This window comes from Anomaloglossus baeobatrachus, unplaced genomic scaffold, assembly GCF_048569485.1.
Source record: "Anomaloglossus baeobatrachus isolate aAnoBae1 unplaced genomic scaffold, aAnoBae1.hap1 Scaffold_2628, whole genome shotgun sequence".
In the NCBI taxonomy this organism is placed as follows: Eukaryota; Metazoa; Chordata; class Amphibia; order Anura; family Aromobatidae; genus Anomaloglossus; species Anomaloglossus baeobatrachus.
Window position 1 is genome coordinate 97,920 of NW_027442164.1, and position 13,028 is coordinate 110,947.

The 13,028-nt window shown below is 46.5% G+C and overlaps 10 non-coding genes across 10 annotated transcripts; all 10 read left to right on the plus strand.

Annotated features, from left to right (window-relative positions):
- Window positions 1-287: 287 nt before the first annotated feature.
- On the plus strand, window positions 288-478 carry LOC142264049 (U2 spliceosomal RNA). The gene has a single exon (XR_012730645.1). It is a non-coding gene; the product is annotated as a U2 spliceosomal RNA (small nuclear RNA).
- A 1,117-nt stretch (window positions 479-1,595) lies between these two features.
- Window positions 1,596-1,786, plus strand: LOC142264071 (U2 spliceosomal RNA). Its single transcript, XR_012730665.1, has one exon. It is a non-coding gene; the product is annotated as a U2 spliceosomal RNA (small nuclear RNA).
- A 1,291-nt stretch (window positions 1,787-3,077) lies between these two features.
- On the plus strand, window positions 3,078-3,276 carry LOC142264149 (U2 spliceosomal RNA). Its single transcript, XR_012730734.1, has one exon. It is a non-coding gene; the product is annotated as a U2 spliceosomal RNA (small nuclear RNA).
- Window positions 3,277-4,393: 1,117 nt separating this feature from the next.
- LOC142264072 (U2 spliceosomal RNA) lies at window positions 4,394-4,584 on the plus strand. Its single transcript, XR_012730666.1, has one exon. It is a non-coding gene; the product is annotated as a U2 spliceosomal RNA (small nuclear RNA).
- Window positions 4,585-5,701: 1,117 nt separating this feature from the next.
- Window positions 5,702-5,892, plus strand: LOC142264073 (U2 spliceosomal RNA). The gene has a single exon (XR_012730667.1). It is a non-coding gene; the product is annotated as a U2 spliceosomal RNA (small nuclear RNA).
- Window positions 5,893-7,009: 1,117 nt separating this feature from the next.
- On the plus strand, window positions 7,010-7,200 carry LOC142264074 (U2 spliceosomal RNA). Its single transcript, XR_012730668.1, has one exon. It is a non-coding gene; the product is annotated as a U2 spliceosomal RNA (small nuclear RNA).
- Window positions 7,201-8,317: 1,117 nt separating this feature from the next.
- Window positions 8,318-8,508, plus strand: LOC142264075 (U2 spliceosomal RNA). Its single transcript, XR_012730669.1, has one exon. It is a non-coding gene; the product is annotated as a U2 spliceosomal RNA (small nuclear RNA).
- A 1,117-nt stretch (window positions 8,509-9,625) lies between these two features.
- LOC142264076 (U2 spliceosomal RNA) lies at window positions 9,626-9,816 on the plus strand. Its single transcript, XR_012730670.1, has one exon. It is a non-coding gene; the product is annotated as a U2 spliceosomal RNA (small nuclear RNA).
- A 1,117-nt stretch (window positions 9,817-10,933) lies between these two features.
- On the plus strand, window positions 10,934-11,124 carry LOC142264077 (U2 spliceosomal RNA). The gene has a single exon (XR_012730671.1). It is a non-coding gene; the product is annotated as a U2 spliceosomal RNA (small nuclear RNA).
- A 1,117-nt stretch (window positions 11,125-12,241) lies between these two features.
- Window positions 12,242-12,432, plus strand: LOC142264078 (U2 spliceosomal RNA). The gene has a single exon (XR_012730672.1). It is a non-coding gene; the product is annotated as a U2 spliceosomal RNA (small nuclear RNA).
- The last annotated feature ends 596 nt before the right edge of the window (window positions 12,433-13,028 follow it).

Consider the following 13,028-nt stretch of genomic DNA (forward strand, 5'->3'; position numbering starts at 1 on the left):
GCAACCTGTCCTGTCCGTCTTTTTGTATCGTGAATTGGAAAGACTGCAAGGGGGAGGGGAGTTGCTTGCGCCCTAAAGGAGGAGTTATTCAGATTCATTGCAGTGGGCGGCGGCTGCAAAACGCACCATTCTTCTTGTTTTTGCTCTGCAAAGCAGCCTTTTCAAGGGTTGGCTTGGGTGACAAAATGTCTTGTGTAGGCGTGGGTTTGTCTCCCTCTCGCTCTCTCTCCCTAAGATGTGTCCGGCATAGGCCAGGGTGCCACTCGAGGCCCAAACCAATTCTGGTTATCGCTTCTCGGCCTTTTGGCTAAGATCAAGTGTAGTATCTGTTCTTATCAGTTTAATATCTGATACGTCCCCTATTTGGGGACCATATATTAAATGGATTTTTAGAACAGGGAGATGGAAAAAGAGCTTGCTCTGTCCACTCCACGCATTGACCTGGTATTGCAGTACCTCCAGGAACGGTGCACCCCTTCTTAACCCAGTTTCCAAAAGCAGAACTCGATTCACCTGATTCATATTAGCCCGATTAGCGAATTGAAATGAATTTTTATCTAACACACTTTTTACTTGCTTTATTCATCCAAATAGCAAACTCATCACCACTCAACTTCACCAACTCTGCTATGTCCCGTGCAGTATCTTGTTGTCAGTCTAATCTAGATCATGTGTAATTGAATGGAATAGATCCCTTTTGGACAAAGTGGAGTCAGATGCTGCAGTGACCACAGGTGTGAGAGGATCTACAATTGGCATCTGGTGTTATCTCTCTGCTTCCACTCCAAATAAAGTTACCTGTTGTTACCTGAACGTCAAATACTAAGAATGGGCGGCCTATGAAAGAATTAGTACTTTCATTAAGTATACTAAACCGGCTAATTGGGAATAGACAAACTGTAAAAAGCCCTCTGAGAAAGCCCCTCTCTAACCTTTGTTAGTAAGCTTTTCTGTAGCCTGCCTGTTGATGTATTTTCGGTTTGAACAGTGCACAACATGAAGAGACGGAACACTGGCGGCTTGTCACAATGCCCCCCGATGACATCACAATAGCGCTGCTGCCTAGAAAACAAGCTGCGCAGAAGAAGTTGTTCTTTGGGTGGGAGGGTGGGCTAGTGGAAGGAGGGGGCAATCTCTTTTTTTCCCGGGTGGTAGGGGGATGACAGGAGAAGGGAAGCGGGTGGTGAGAAAGGTACAGAGGGCAGGGTTTGGGGGCTGGGAAGGAAAGGGAAAAGATTAGGGTTTGGGGATGATGAAAGGGCTTTCTACGGGTAAGGATGGCAAAGGGTGGCAGTGACGGAAAGTCAGGCAACCTGTCCTGTCCGTCTTTTTGTATCGTGAATTGGAAAGACTGCAAGGGGGAGGGGAGTTGCTTGCGCCCTAAAGGAGGAGTTATTCAGATTCATTGCAGTGGGCGGCGGCTGCAAAACGCACCATTCTTCTTGTTTTTGCTCTGCAAAGCAGCCTTTTCAAGGGTTGGCTTGGGTGACAAAATGTCTTGTGTAGGCGTGGGTTTGTCTCCCTCTCGCTCTCTCTCCCTAAGATGTGTCCGGCATAGGCCAGGGTGCCACTCGAGGCCCAAACCAATTCTGGTTATCGCTTCTCGGCCTTTTGGCTAAGATCAAGTGTAGTATCTGTTCTTATCAGTTTAATATCTGATACGTCCCCTATCTGGGGACCATATATTAAATGGATTTTTAGAACAGGGAGATGGAAAAAGAGCTTGCTCTGTCCACTCCACGCATTGACCTGGTATTGCAGTACCTCCAGGAACGGTGCACCCCTTCTTAACCCAGTTTCCAAAAGCAGAACTCGATTCACCTGATTCATATTAGCCCGATTAGCGAATTGAAATGAATTTTTATCTAACACACTTTTTACTTGCTTTATTCATCCAAATAGCAAACTCATCACCACTCAACTTCACCAACTCTGCTATGTCCCGTGCAGTATCTTGTTGTCAGTCTAATCTAGATCATGTGTAATTGAATGGAATAGATCCCTTTTGGACAAAGTGGAGTCAGATGCTGCAGTGACCACAGGTGTGAGAGGATCTACAATTGGCATCTGGTGTTATCTCTCTGCTTCCACTCCAAATAAAGTTACCTGTTGTTACCTGAACGTCAAATACTAAGAATGGGCGGCCTATGAAAGAATTAGTACTTTCATTAAGTATACTAAACCGGCTAATTGGGAATAGACAAACTGTAAAAAGCCCTCTGAGAAAGCCCCTCTCTAACCTTTGTTAGTAAGCTTTTCTGTAGCCTGCCTGTTGATGTATTTTCGGTTTGAACAGTGCACAACATGAAGAGACGGAACACTGGCGGCTTGTCACAATGCCCCCCGATGACATCACAATAGCGCTGCTGCCTAGAAAACAAGCTGCGCAGAAGAAGTTGTTCTTTGGGTGGGAGGGTGGGCTAGTGGAAGGAGGGGGCAATCTCTTTTTTTCCCGGGTGGTAGGGGGATGACAGGAGAAGGGAAGCGGGTGGTGAGAAAGGTACAGAGGGCAGGGTTTGGGGGCTGGGAAGGAAAGGGAAAAGATTAGGGTTTGGGGATGATGAAAGGGCTTTCTACGGGTAAGGATGGCAAAGGGTGGCAGTGACGGAAAGTCAGGCAACCTGTCCTGTCCGTCTTTTTGTATCGTGAATTGGAAAGACTGCAAGGGGGAGGGGAGTTGCTTGCGCCCTAAAGGAGGAGTTATTCAGATTCATTGCAGTGGGCGGCGGCTGCAAAACGCACCATTCTTCTTGTTTTTGCTCTGCAAAGCAGCCTTTTCAAGGGTTGGCTTGGGTGACAAAATGTCTTGTGTAGGCGTGGGTTTGTCTCCCTCTCGCTCTCTCTCCCTAAGATGTGTCCGGCATAGGCCAGGGTGCCACTCGAGGCCCAAACCAATTCTGGTTATCGCTTCTCGGCCTTTTGGCTAAGATCAAGTGTAGTTTGGGAGGGTACTACCTTGGTTGGTGCTGAAAGGTGCCAGGGTATTGCACAACTGCTGGCCTTGGGGGAGTGTGCATCGTAGGATGTCATAGCCCTCTTGTGATGGACAGTTACCTGGGCAACGAGAGGCGGTCACTTTATTATTTTCGAACTCATCCTTCAAAAAAAAAAAAAAAAAAAAAATCTGTTCTTATCAGTTTAATATCTGATACGTCCCCTATCTGGGGACCATATATTAAATGGATTTTTAGAACAGGGAGATGGAAAAAGAGCTTGCTCTGTCCACTCCACGCATTGACCTGGTATTACAGTACCTCCAGGAACGGTGCACCCCTTCTTAACCCAGTTTCCAAAAGCAGAACTCGATTCACCTGATTCATATTAGCCCGATTAGCGAATTGAAATGAATTTTTATCTAACACACTTTTTACTTGCTTTATTCATCCAAATAGCAAACTCATCACCACTCAACTTCACCAACTCTGCTATGTCCCGTGCAGTATCTTGTTGTCAGTCTAATCTAGATCATGTGTAATTGAATGGAATAGATCCCTTTTGGACAAAGTGGAGTCAGATGCTGCAGTGACCACAGGTGTGAGAGGATCTACAATTGGCATCTGGTGTTATCTCTCTGCTTCCACTCCAAATAAAGTTACCTGTTGTTACCTGAACGTCAAATACTAAGAATGGGCGGCCTATGAAAGAATTAGTACTTTCATTAAGTATACTAAACCGGCTAATTGGGAATAGACAAACTGTAAAAAGCCCTCTGAGAAAGCCCCTCTCTAACCTTTGTTAGTAAGCTTTTCTGTAGCCTGCCTGTTGATGTATTTTCGGTTTGAACAGTGCACAACATGAAGAGACGGAACACTGGCGGCTTGTCACAATGCCCCCCGATGACATCACAATAGCGCTGCTGCCTAGAAAACAAGCTGCGCAGAAGAAGTTGTTCTTTGGGTGGGAGGGTGGGCTAGTGGAAGGAGGGGGCAATCTCTTTTTTTCCCGGGTGGTAGGGGGATGACAGGAGAAGGGAAGCGGGTGGTGAGAAAGGTACAGAGGGCAGGGTTTGGGGGCTGGGAAGGAAAGGGAAAAGATTAGGGTTTGGGGATGATGAAAGGGCTTTCTACGGGTAAGGATGGCAAAGGGTGGCAGTGACGGAAAGTCAGGCAACCTGTCCTGTCCGTCTTTTTGTATCGTGAATTGGAAAGACTGCAAGGGGGAGGGGAGTTGCTTGCGCCCTAAAGGAGGAGTTATTCAGATTCATTGCAGTGGGCGGCGGCTGCAAAACGCACCATTCTTCTTGTTTTTGCTCTGCAAAGCAGCCTTTTCAAGGTTTGGCTTGGGTGACAAAATGTCTTGTGTAGGCGTGGGTTTGTCTCCCTCTCGCTCTCTCTCCCTAAGATGTGTCCGGCATAGGCCAGGGTGCCACTCGAGGCCCAAACCAATTCTGGTTATCGCTTCTCGGCCTTTTGGCTAAGATCAAGTGTAGTATCTGTTCTTATCAGTTTAATATCTGATACGTCCCCTATCTGGGGACCATATATTAAATGGATTTTTAGAACAGGGAGATGGAAAAAGAGCTTGCTCTGTCCACTCCACGCATTGACCTGGTATTGCAGTACCTCCAGGAACGGTGCACCCCTTCTTAACCCAGTTTCCAAAAGCAGAACTCGATTCACCTGATTCATATTAGCCCGATTAGCGAATTGAAATGAATTTTTATCTAACACACTTTTTACTTGCTTTATTCATCCAAATAGCAAACTCATCACCACTCAACTTCACCAACTCTGCTATGTCCCGTGCAGTATCTTGTTGTCAGTCTAATCTAGATCATGTGTAATTGAATGGAATAGATCCCTTTTGGACAAAGTGGAGTCAGATGCTGCAGTGACCACAGGTGTGAGAGGATCTACAATTGGCATCTGGTGTTATCTCTCTGCTTCCACTCCAAATAAAGTTACCTGTTGTTACCTGAACGTCAAATACTAAGAATGGGCGGCCTATGAAAGAATTAGTACTTTCATTAAGTATACTAAACCGGCTAATTGGGAATAGACAAACTGTAAAAAGCCCTCTGAGAAAGCCCCTCTCTAACCTTTGTTAGTAAGCTTTTCTGTAGCCTGCCTGTTGATGTATTTTCGGTTTGAACAGTGCACAACATGAAGAGACGGAACACTGGCGGCTTGTCACAATGCCCCCCGATGACATCACAATAGCGCTGCTGCCTAGAAAACAAGCTGCGCAGAAGAAGTTGTTCTTTGGGTGGGAGGGTGGGCTAGTGGAAGGAGGGGGCAATCTCTTTTTTTCCCGGGTGGTAGGGGGATGACAGGAGAAGGGAAGCGGGTGGTGAGAAAGGTACAGAGGGCAGGGTTTGGGGGCTGGGAAGGAAAGGGAAAAGATTAGGGTTTGGGGATGATGAAAGGGCTTTCTACGGGTAAGGATGGCAAAGGGTGGCAGTGACGGAAAGTCAGGCAACCTGTCCTGTCCGTCTTTTTGTATCGTGAATTGGAAAGACTGCAAGGGGGAGGGGAGTTGCTTGCGCCCTAAAGGAGGAGTTATTCAGATTCATTGCAGTGGGCGGCGGCTGCAAAACGCACCATTCTTCTTGTTTTTGCTCTGCAAAGCAGCCTTTTCAAGGGTTGGCTTGGGTGACAAAATGTCTTGTGTAGGCGTGGGTTTGTCTCCCTCTCGCTCTCTCTCCCTAAGATGTGTCCGGCATAGGCCAGGGTGCCACTCGAGGCCCAAACCAATTCTGGTTATCGCTTCTCGGCCTTTTGGCTAAGATCAAGTGTAGTATCTGTTCTTATCAGTTTAATATCTGATACGTCCCCTATCTGGGGACCATATATTAAATGGATTTTTAGAACAGGGAGATGGAAAAAGAGCTTGCTCTGTCCACTCCACGCATTGACCTGGTATTGCAGTACCTCCAGGAACGGTGCACCCCTTCTTAACCCAGTTTCCAAAAGCAGAACTCGATTCACCTGATTCATATTAGCCCGATTAGCGAATTGAAATGAATTTTTATCTAACACACTTTTTACTTGCTTTATTCATCCAAATAGCAAACTCATCACCACTCAACTTCACCAACTCTGCTATGTCCCGTGCAGTATCTTGTTGTCAGTCTAATCTAGATCATGTGTAATTGAATGGAATAGATCCCTTTTGGACAAAGTGGAGTCAGATGCTGCAGTGACCACAGGTGTGAGAGGATCTACAATTGGCATCTGGTGTTATCTCTCTGCTTCCACTCCAAATAAAGTTACCTGTTGTTACCTGAACGTCAAATACTAAGAATGGGCGGCCTATGAAAGAATTAGTACTTTCATTAAGTATACTAAACCGGCTAATTGGGAATAGACAAACTGTAAAAAGCCCTCTGAGAAAGCCCCTCTCTAACCTTTGTTAGTAAGCTTTTCTGTAGCCTGCCTGTTGATGTATTTTCGGTTTGAACAGTGCACAACATGAAGAGACGGAACACTGGCGGCTTGTCACAATGCCCCCCGATGACATCACAATAGCGCTGCTGCCTAGAAAACAAGCTGCGCAGAAGAAGTTGTTCTTTGGGTGGGAGGGTGGGCTAGTGGAAGGAGGGGGCAATCTCTTTTTTTCCCGGGTGGTAGGGGGATGACAGGAGAAGGGAAGCGGGTGGTGAGAAAGGTACAGAGGGCAGGGTTTGGGGGCTGGGAAGGAAAGGGAAAAGATTAGGGTTTGGGGATGATGAAAGGGCTTTCTACGGGTAAGGATGGCAAAGGGTGGCAGTGACGGAAAGTCAGGCAACCTGTCCTGTCCGTCTTTTTGTATCGTGAATTGGAAAGACTGCAAGGGGGAGGGGAGTTGCTTGCGCCCTAAAGGAGGAGTTATTCAGATTCATTGCAGTGGGCGGCGGCTGCAAAACGCACCATTCTTCTTGTTTTTGCTCTGCAAAGCAGCCTTTTCAAGGGTTGGCTTGGGTGACAAAATGTCTTGTGTAGGCGTGGGTTTGTCTCCCTCTCGCTCTCTCTCCCTAAGATGTGTCCGGCATAGGCCAGGGTGCCACTCGAGGCCCAAACCAATTCTGGTTATCGCTTCTCGGCCTTTTGGCTAAGATCAAGTGTAGTATCTGTTCTTATCAGTTTAATATCTGATACGTCCCCTATCTGGGGACCATATATTAAATGGATTTTTAGAACAGGGAGATGGAAAAAGAGCTTGCTCTGTCCACTCCACGCATTGACCTGGTATTGCAGTACCTCCAGGAACGGTGCACCCCTTCTTAACCCAGTTTCCAAAAGCAGAACTCGATTCACCTGATTCATATTAGCCCGATTAGCGAATTGAAATGAATTTTTATCTAACACACTTTTTACTTGCTTTATTCATCCAAATAGCAAACTCATCACCACTCAACTTCACCAACTCTGCTATGTCCCGTGCAGTATCTTGTTGTCAGTCTAATCTAGATCATGTGTAATTGAATGGAATAGATCCCTTTTGGACAAAGTGGAGTCAGATGCTGCAGTGACCACAGGTGTGAGAGGATCTACAATTGGCATCTGGTGTTATCTCTCTGCTTCCACTCCAAATAAAGTTACCTGTTGTTACCTGAACGTCAAATACTAAGAATGGGCGGCCTATGAAAGAATTAGTACTTTCATTAAGTATACTAAACCGGCTAATTGGGAATAGACAAACTGTAAAAAGCCCTCTGAGAAAGCCCCTCTCTAACCTTTGTTAGTAAGCTTTTCTGTAGCCTGCCTGTTGATGTATTTTCGGTTTGAACAGTGCACAACATGAAGAGACGGAACACTGGCGGCTTGTCACAATGCCCCCCGATGACATCACAATAGCGCTGCTGCCTAGAAAACAAGCTGCGCAGAAGAAGTTGTTCTTTGGGTGGGAGGGTGGGCTAGTGGAAGGAGGGGGCAATCTCTTTTTTTCCCGGGTGGTAGGGGGATGACAGGAGAAGGGAAGCGGGTGGTGAGAAAGGTACAGAGGGCAGGGTTTGGGGGCTGGGAAGGAAAGGGAAAAGATTAGGGTTTGGGGATGATGAAAGGGCTTTCTACGGGTAAGGATGGCAAAGGGTGGCAGTGACGGAAAGTCAGGCAACCTGTCCTGTCCGTCTTTTTGTATCGTGAATTGGAAAGACTGCAAGGGGGAGGGGAGTTGCTTGCGCCCTAAAGGAGGAGTTATTCAGATTCATTGCAGTGGGCGGCGGCTGCAAAACGCACCATTCTTCTTGTTTTTGCTCTGCAAAGCAGCCTTTTCAAGGGTTGGCTTGGGTGACAAAATGTCTTGTGTAGGCGTGGGTTTGTCTCCCTCTCGCTCTCTCTCCCTAAGATGTGTCCGGCATAGGCCAGGGTGCCACTCGAGGCCCAAACCAATTCTGGTTATCGCTTCTCGGCCTTTTGGCTAAGATCAAGTGTAGTATCTGTTCTTATCAGTTTAATATCTGATACGTCCCCTATCTGGGGACCATATATTAAATGGATTTTTAGAACAGGGAGATGGAAAAAGAGCTTGCTCTGTCCACTCCACGCATTGACCTGGTATTGCAGTACCTCCAGGAACGGTGCACCCCTTCTTAACCCAGTTTCCAAAAGCAGAACTCGATTCACCTGATTCATATTAGCCCGATTAGCGAATTGAAATGAATTTTTATCTAACACACTTTTTACTTGCTTTATTCATCCAAATAGCAAACTCATCACCACTCAACTTCACCAACTCTGCTATGTCCCGTGCAGTATCTTGTTGTCAGTCTAATCTAGATCATGTGTAATTGAATGGAATAGATCCCTTTTGGACAAAGTGGAGTCAGATGCTGCAGTGACCACAGGTGTGAGAGGATCTACAATTGGCATCTGGTGTTATCTCTCTGCTTCCACTCCAAATAAAGTTACCTGTTGTTACCTGAACGTCAAATACTAAGAATGGGCGGCCTATGAAAGAATTAGTACTTTCATTAAGTATACTAAACCGGCTAATTGGGAATAGACAAACTGTAAAAAGCCCTCTGAGAAAGCCCCTCTCTAACCTTTGTTAGTAAGCTTTTCTGTAGCCTGCCTGTTGATGTATTTTCGGTTTGAACAGTGCACAACATGAAGAGACGGAACACTGGCGGCTTGTCACAATGCCCCCCGATGACATCACAATAGCGCTGCTGCCTAGAAAACAAGCTGCGCAGAAGAAGTTGTTCTTTGGGTGGGAGGGTGGGCTAGTGGAAGGAGGGGGCAATCTCTTTTTTTCCCGGGTGGTAGGGGGATGACAGGAGAAGGGAAGCGGGTGGTGAGAAAGGTACAGAGGGCAGGGTTTGGGGGCTGGGAAGGAAAGGGAAAAGATTAGGGTTTGGGGATGATGAAAGGGCTTTCTACGGGTAAGGATGGCAAAGGGTGGCAGTGACGGAAAGTCAGGCAACCTGTCCTGTCCGTCTTTTTGTATCGTGAATTGGAAAGACTGCAAGGGGGAGGGGAGTTGCTTGCGCCCTAAAGGAGGAGTTATTCAGATTCATTGCAGTGGGCGGCGGCTGCAAAACGCACCATTCTTCTTGTTTTTGCTCTGCAAAGCAGCCTTTTCAAGGGTTGGCTTGGGTGACAAAATGTCTTGTGTAGGCGTGGGTTTGTCTCCCTCTCGCTCTCTCTCCCTAAGATGTGTCCGGCATAGGCCAGGGTGCCACTCGAGGCCCAAACCAATTCTGGTTATCGCTTCTCGGCCTTTTGGCTAAGATCAAGTGTAGTATCTGTTCTTATCAGTTTAATATCTGATACGTCCCCTATCTGGGGACCATATATTAAATGGATTTTTAGAACAGGGAGATGGAAAAAGAGCTTGCTCTGTCCACTCCACGCATTGACCTGGTATTGCAGTACCTCCAGGAACGGTGCACCCCTTCTTAACCCAGTTTCCAAAAGCAGAACTCGATTCACCTGATTCATATTAGCCCGATTAGCGAATTGAAATGAATTTTTATCTAACACACTTTTTACTTGCTTTATTCATCCAAATAGCAAACTCATCACCACTCAACTTCACCAACTCTGCTATGTCCCGTGCAGTATCTTGTTGTCAGTCTAATCTAGATCATGTGTAATTGAATGGAATAGATCCCTTTTGGACAAAGTGGAGTCAGATGCTGCAGTGACCACAGGTGTGAGAGGATCTACAATTGGCATCTGGTGTTATCTCTCTGCTTCCACTCCAAATAAAGTTACCTGTTGTTACCTGAACGTCAAATACTAAGAATGGGCGGCCTATGAAAGAATTAGTACTTTCATTAAGTATACTAAACCGGCTAATTGGGAATAGACAAACTGTAAAAAGCCCTCTGAGAAAGCCCCTCTCTAACCTTTGTTAGTAAGCTTTTCTGTAGCCTGCCTGTTGATGTATTTTCGGTTTGAACAGTGCACAACATGAAGAGACGGAACACTGGCGGCTTGTCACAATGCCCCCCGATGACATCACAATAGCGCTGCTGCCTAGAAAACAAGCTGCGCAGAAGAAGTTGTTCTTTGGGTGGGAGGGTGGGCTAGTGGAAGGAGGGGGCAATCTCTTTTTTTCCCGGGTGGTAGGGGGATGACAGGAGAAGGGAAGCGGGTGGTGAGAAAGGTACAGAGGGCAGGGTTTGGGGGCTGGGAAGGAAAGGGAAAAGATTAGGGTTTGGGGATGATGAAAGGGCTTTCTACGGGTAAGGATGGCAAAGGGTGGCAGTGACGGAAAGTCAGGCAACCTGTCCTGTCCGTCTTTTTGTATCGTGAATTGGAAAGACTGCAAGGGGGAGGGGAGTTGCTTGCGCCCTAAAGGAGGAGTTATTCAGATTCATTGCAGTGGGCGGCGGCTGCAAAACGCACCATTCTTCTTGTTTTTGCTCTGCAAAGCAGCCTTTTCAAGGGTTGGCTTGGGTGACAAAATGTCTTGTGTAGGCGTGGGTTTGTCTCCCTCTCGCTCTCTCTCCCTAAGATGTGTCCGGCATAGGCCAGGGTGCCACTCGAGGCCCAAACCAATTCTGGTTATCGCTTCTCGGCCTTTTGGCTAAGATCAAGTGTAGTATCTGTTCTTATCAGTTTAATATCTGATACGTCCCCTATCTGGGGACCATATATTAAATGGATTTTTAGAACAGGGAGATGGAAAAAGAGCTTGCTCTGTCCACTCCACGCATTGACCTGGTATTGCAGTACCTCCAGGAACGGTGCACCCCTTCTTAACCCAGTTTCCAAAAGCAGAACTCGATTCACCTGATTCATATTAGCCCGATTAGCGAATTGAAATGAATTTTTATCTAACACACTTTTTACTTGCTTTATTCATCCAAATAGCAAACTCATCACCACTCAACTTCACCAACTCTGCTATGTCCCGTGCAGTATCTTGTTGTCAGTCTAATCTAGATCATGTGTAATTGAATGGAATAGATCCCTTTTGGACAAAGTGGAGTCAGATGCTGCAGTGACCACAGGTGTGAGAGGATCTACAATTGGCATCTGGTGTTATCTCTCTGCTTCCACTCCAAATAAAGTTACCTGTTGTTACCTGAACGTCAAATACTAAGAATGGGCGGCCTATGAAAGAATTAGTACTTTCATTAAGTATACTAAACCGGCTAATTGGGAATAGACAAACTGTAAAAAGCCCTCTGAGAAAGCCCCTCTCTAACCTTTGTTAGTAAGCTTTTCTGTAGCCTGCCTGTTGATGTATTTTCGGTTTGAACAGTGCACAACATGAAGAGACGGAACACTGGCGGCTTGTCACAATGCCCCCCGATGACATCACAATAGCGCTGCTGCCTAGAAAACAAGCTGCGCAGAAGAAGTTGTTCTTTGGGTGGGAGGGTGGGCTAGTGGAAGGAGGGGGCAATCTCTTTTTTTCCCGGGTGGTAGGGGGATGACAGGAGAAGGGAAGCGGGTGGTGAGAAAGGTACAGAGGGCAGGGTTTGGGGGCTGGGAAGGAAAGGGAAAAGATTAGGGTTTGGGGATGATGAAAGGGCTTTCTACGGGTAAGGATGGCAAAGGGTGGCAGTGACGGAAAGTCAGGCAACCTGTCCTGTCCGTCTTTTTGTATCGTGAATTGGAAAGACTGCAAGGGGGAGGGGAGTTGCTTGCGCCCTAAAGGAGGAGTTATTCAGATTCATTGCAGTGGGCGGCGGCTGCAAAACGCACCATTCTTCTTGTTTTTGCTCTGCAAAGCAGCCTTTTCAAGGGTTGGCTTGGGTGACAAAATGTCTTGTGTAGGCGTGGGTTTGTCTCCCTCTCGCTCTCTCTCCCTAAGATGTGTCCGGCATAGGCCAGGGTGCCACTCGAGGCCCAAACCAATTCTGGTTATCGCTTCTCGGCCTTTTGGCTAAGATCAAGTGTAGTATCTGTTCTTATCAGTTTAATATCTGATACGTCCCCTATCTGGGGACCATATATTAAATGGATTTTTAGAACAGGGAGATGGAAAAAGAGCTTGCTCTGTCCACTCCACGCATTGACCTGGTATTGCAGTACCTCCAGGAACGGTGCACCCCTTCTTAACCCAGTTTCCAAAAGCAGAACTCGATTCACCTGATTCATATTAGCCCGATTAGCGAATTGAAATGAATTTTTATCTAACACACTTTTTACTTGCTTTATTCATCCAAATAGCAAACTCATCACCACTCAACTTCACCAACTCTGCTATGTCCCGTGCAGTATCTTGTTGTCAGTCTAATCTAGATCATGTGTAATTGAATGGAATAGATCCCTTTTGGACAAAGTGGAGTCAGATGCTGCAGTGACCACAGGTGTGAGAGGATCTACAATTGGCATCTGGTGTTATCTCTCTGCTTCCACTCCAAATAAAGTTACCTGTTGTTACCTGAACGTCAAATACTAAGAATGGGCGGCCTATGAAAGAATTAGTACTTTCATTAAGTATACTAAACCGGCTAATTGGGAATAGACAAACTGTAAAAAGCCCTCTGAGAAAGCCCCTCTCTAACCTTTGTTAGTAAGCTTTTCTGTAGCCTGCCTGTTGATGTATTTTCGGTTTGAACAGTGCACAACATGAAGAGACGGAACACTGGCGGCTTGTCACAATGCCCCCCGATGACATCACAATAGCGCTGCTGCCTAGAAAACAAG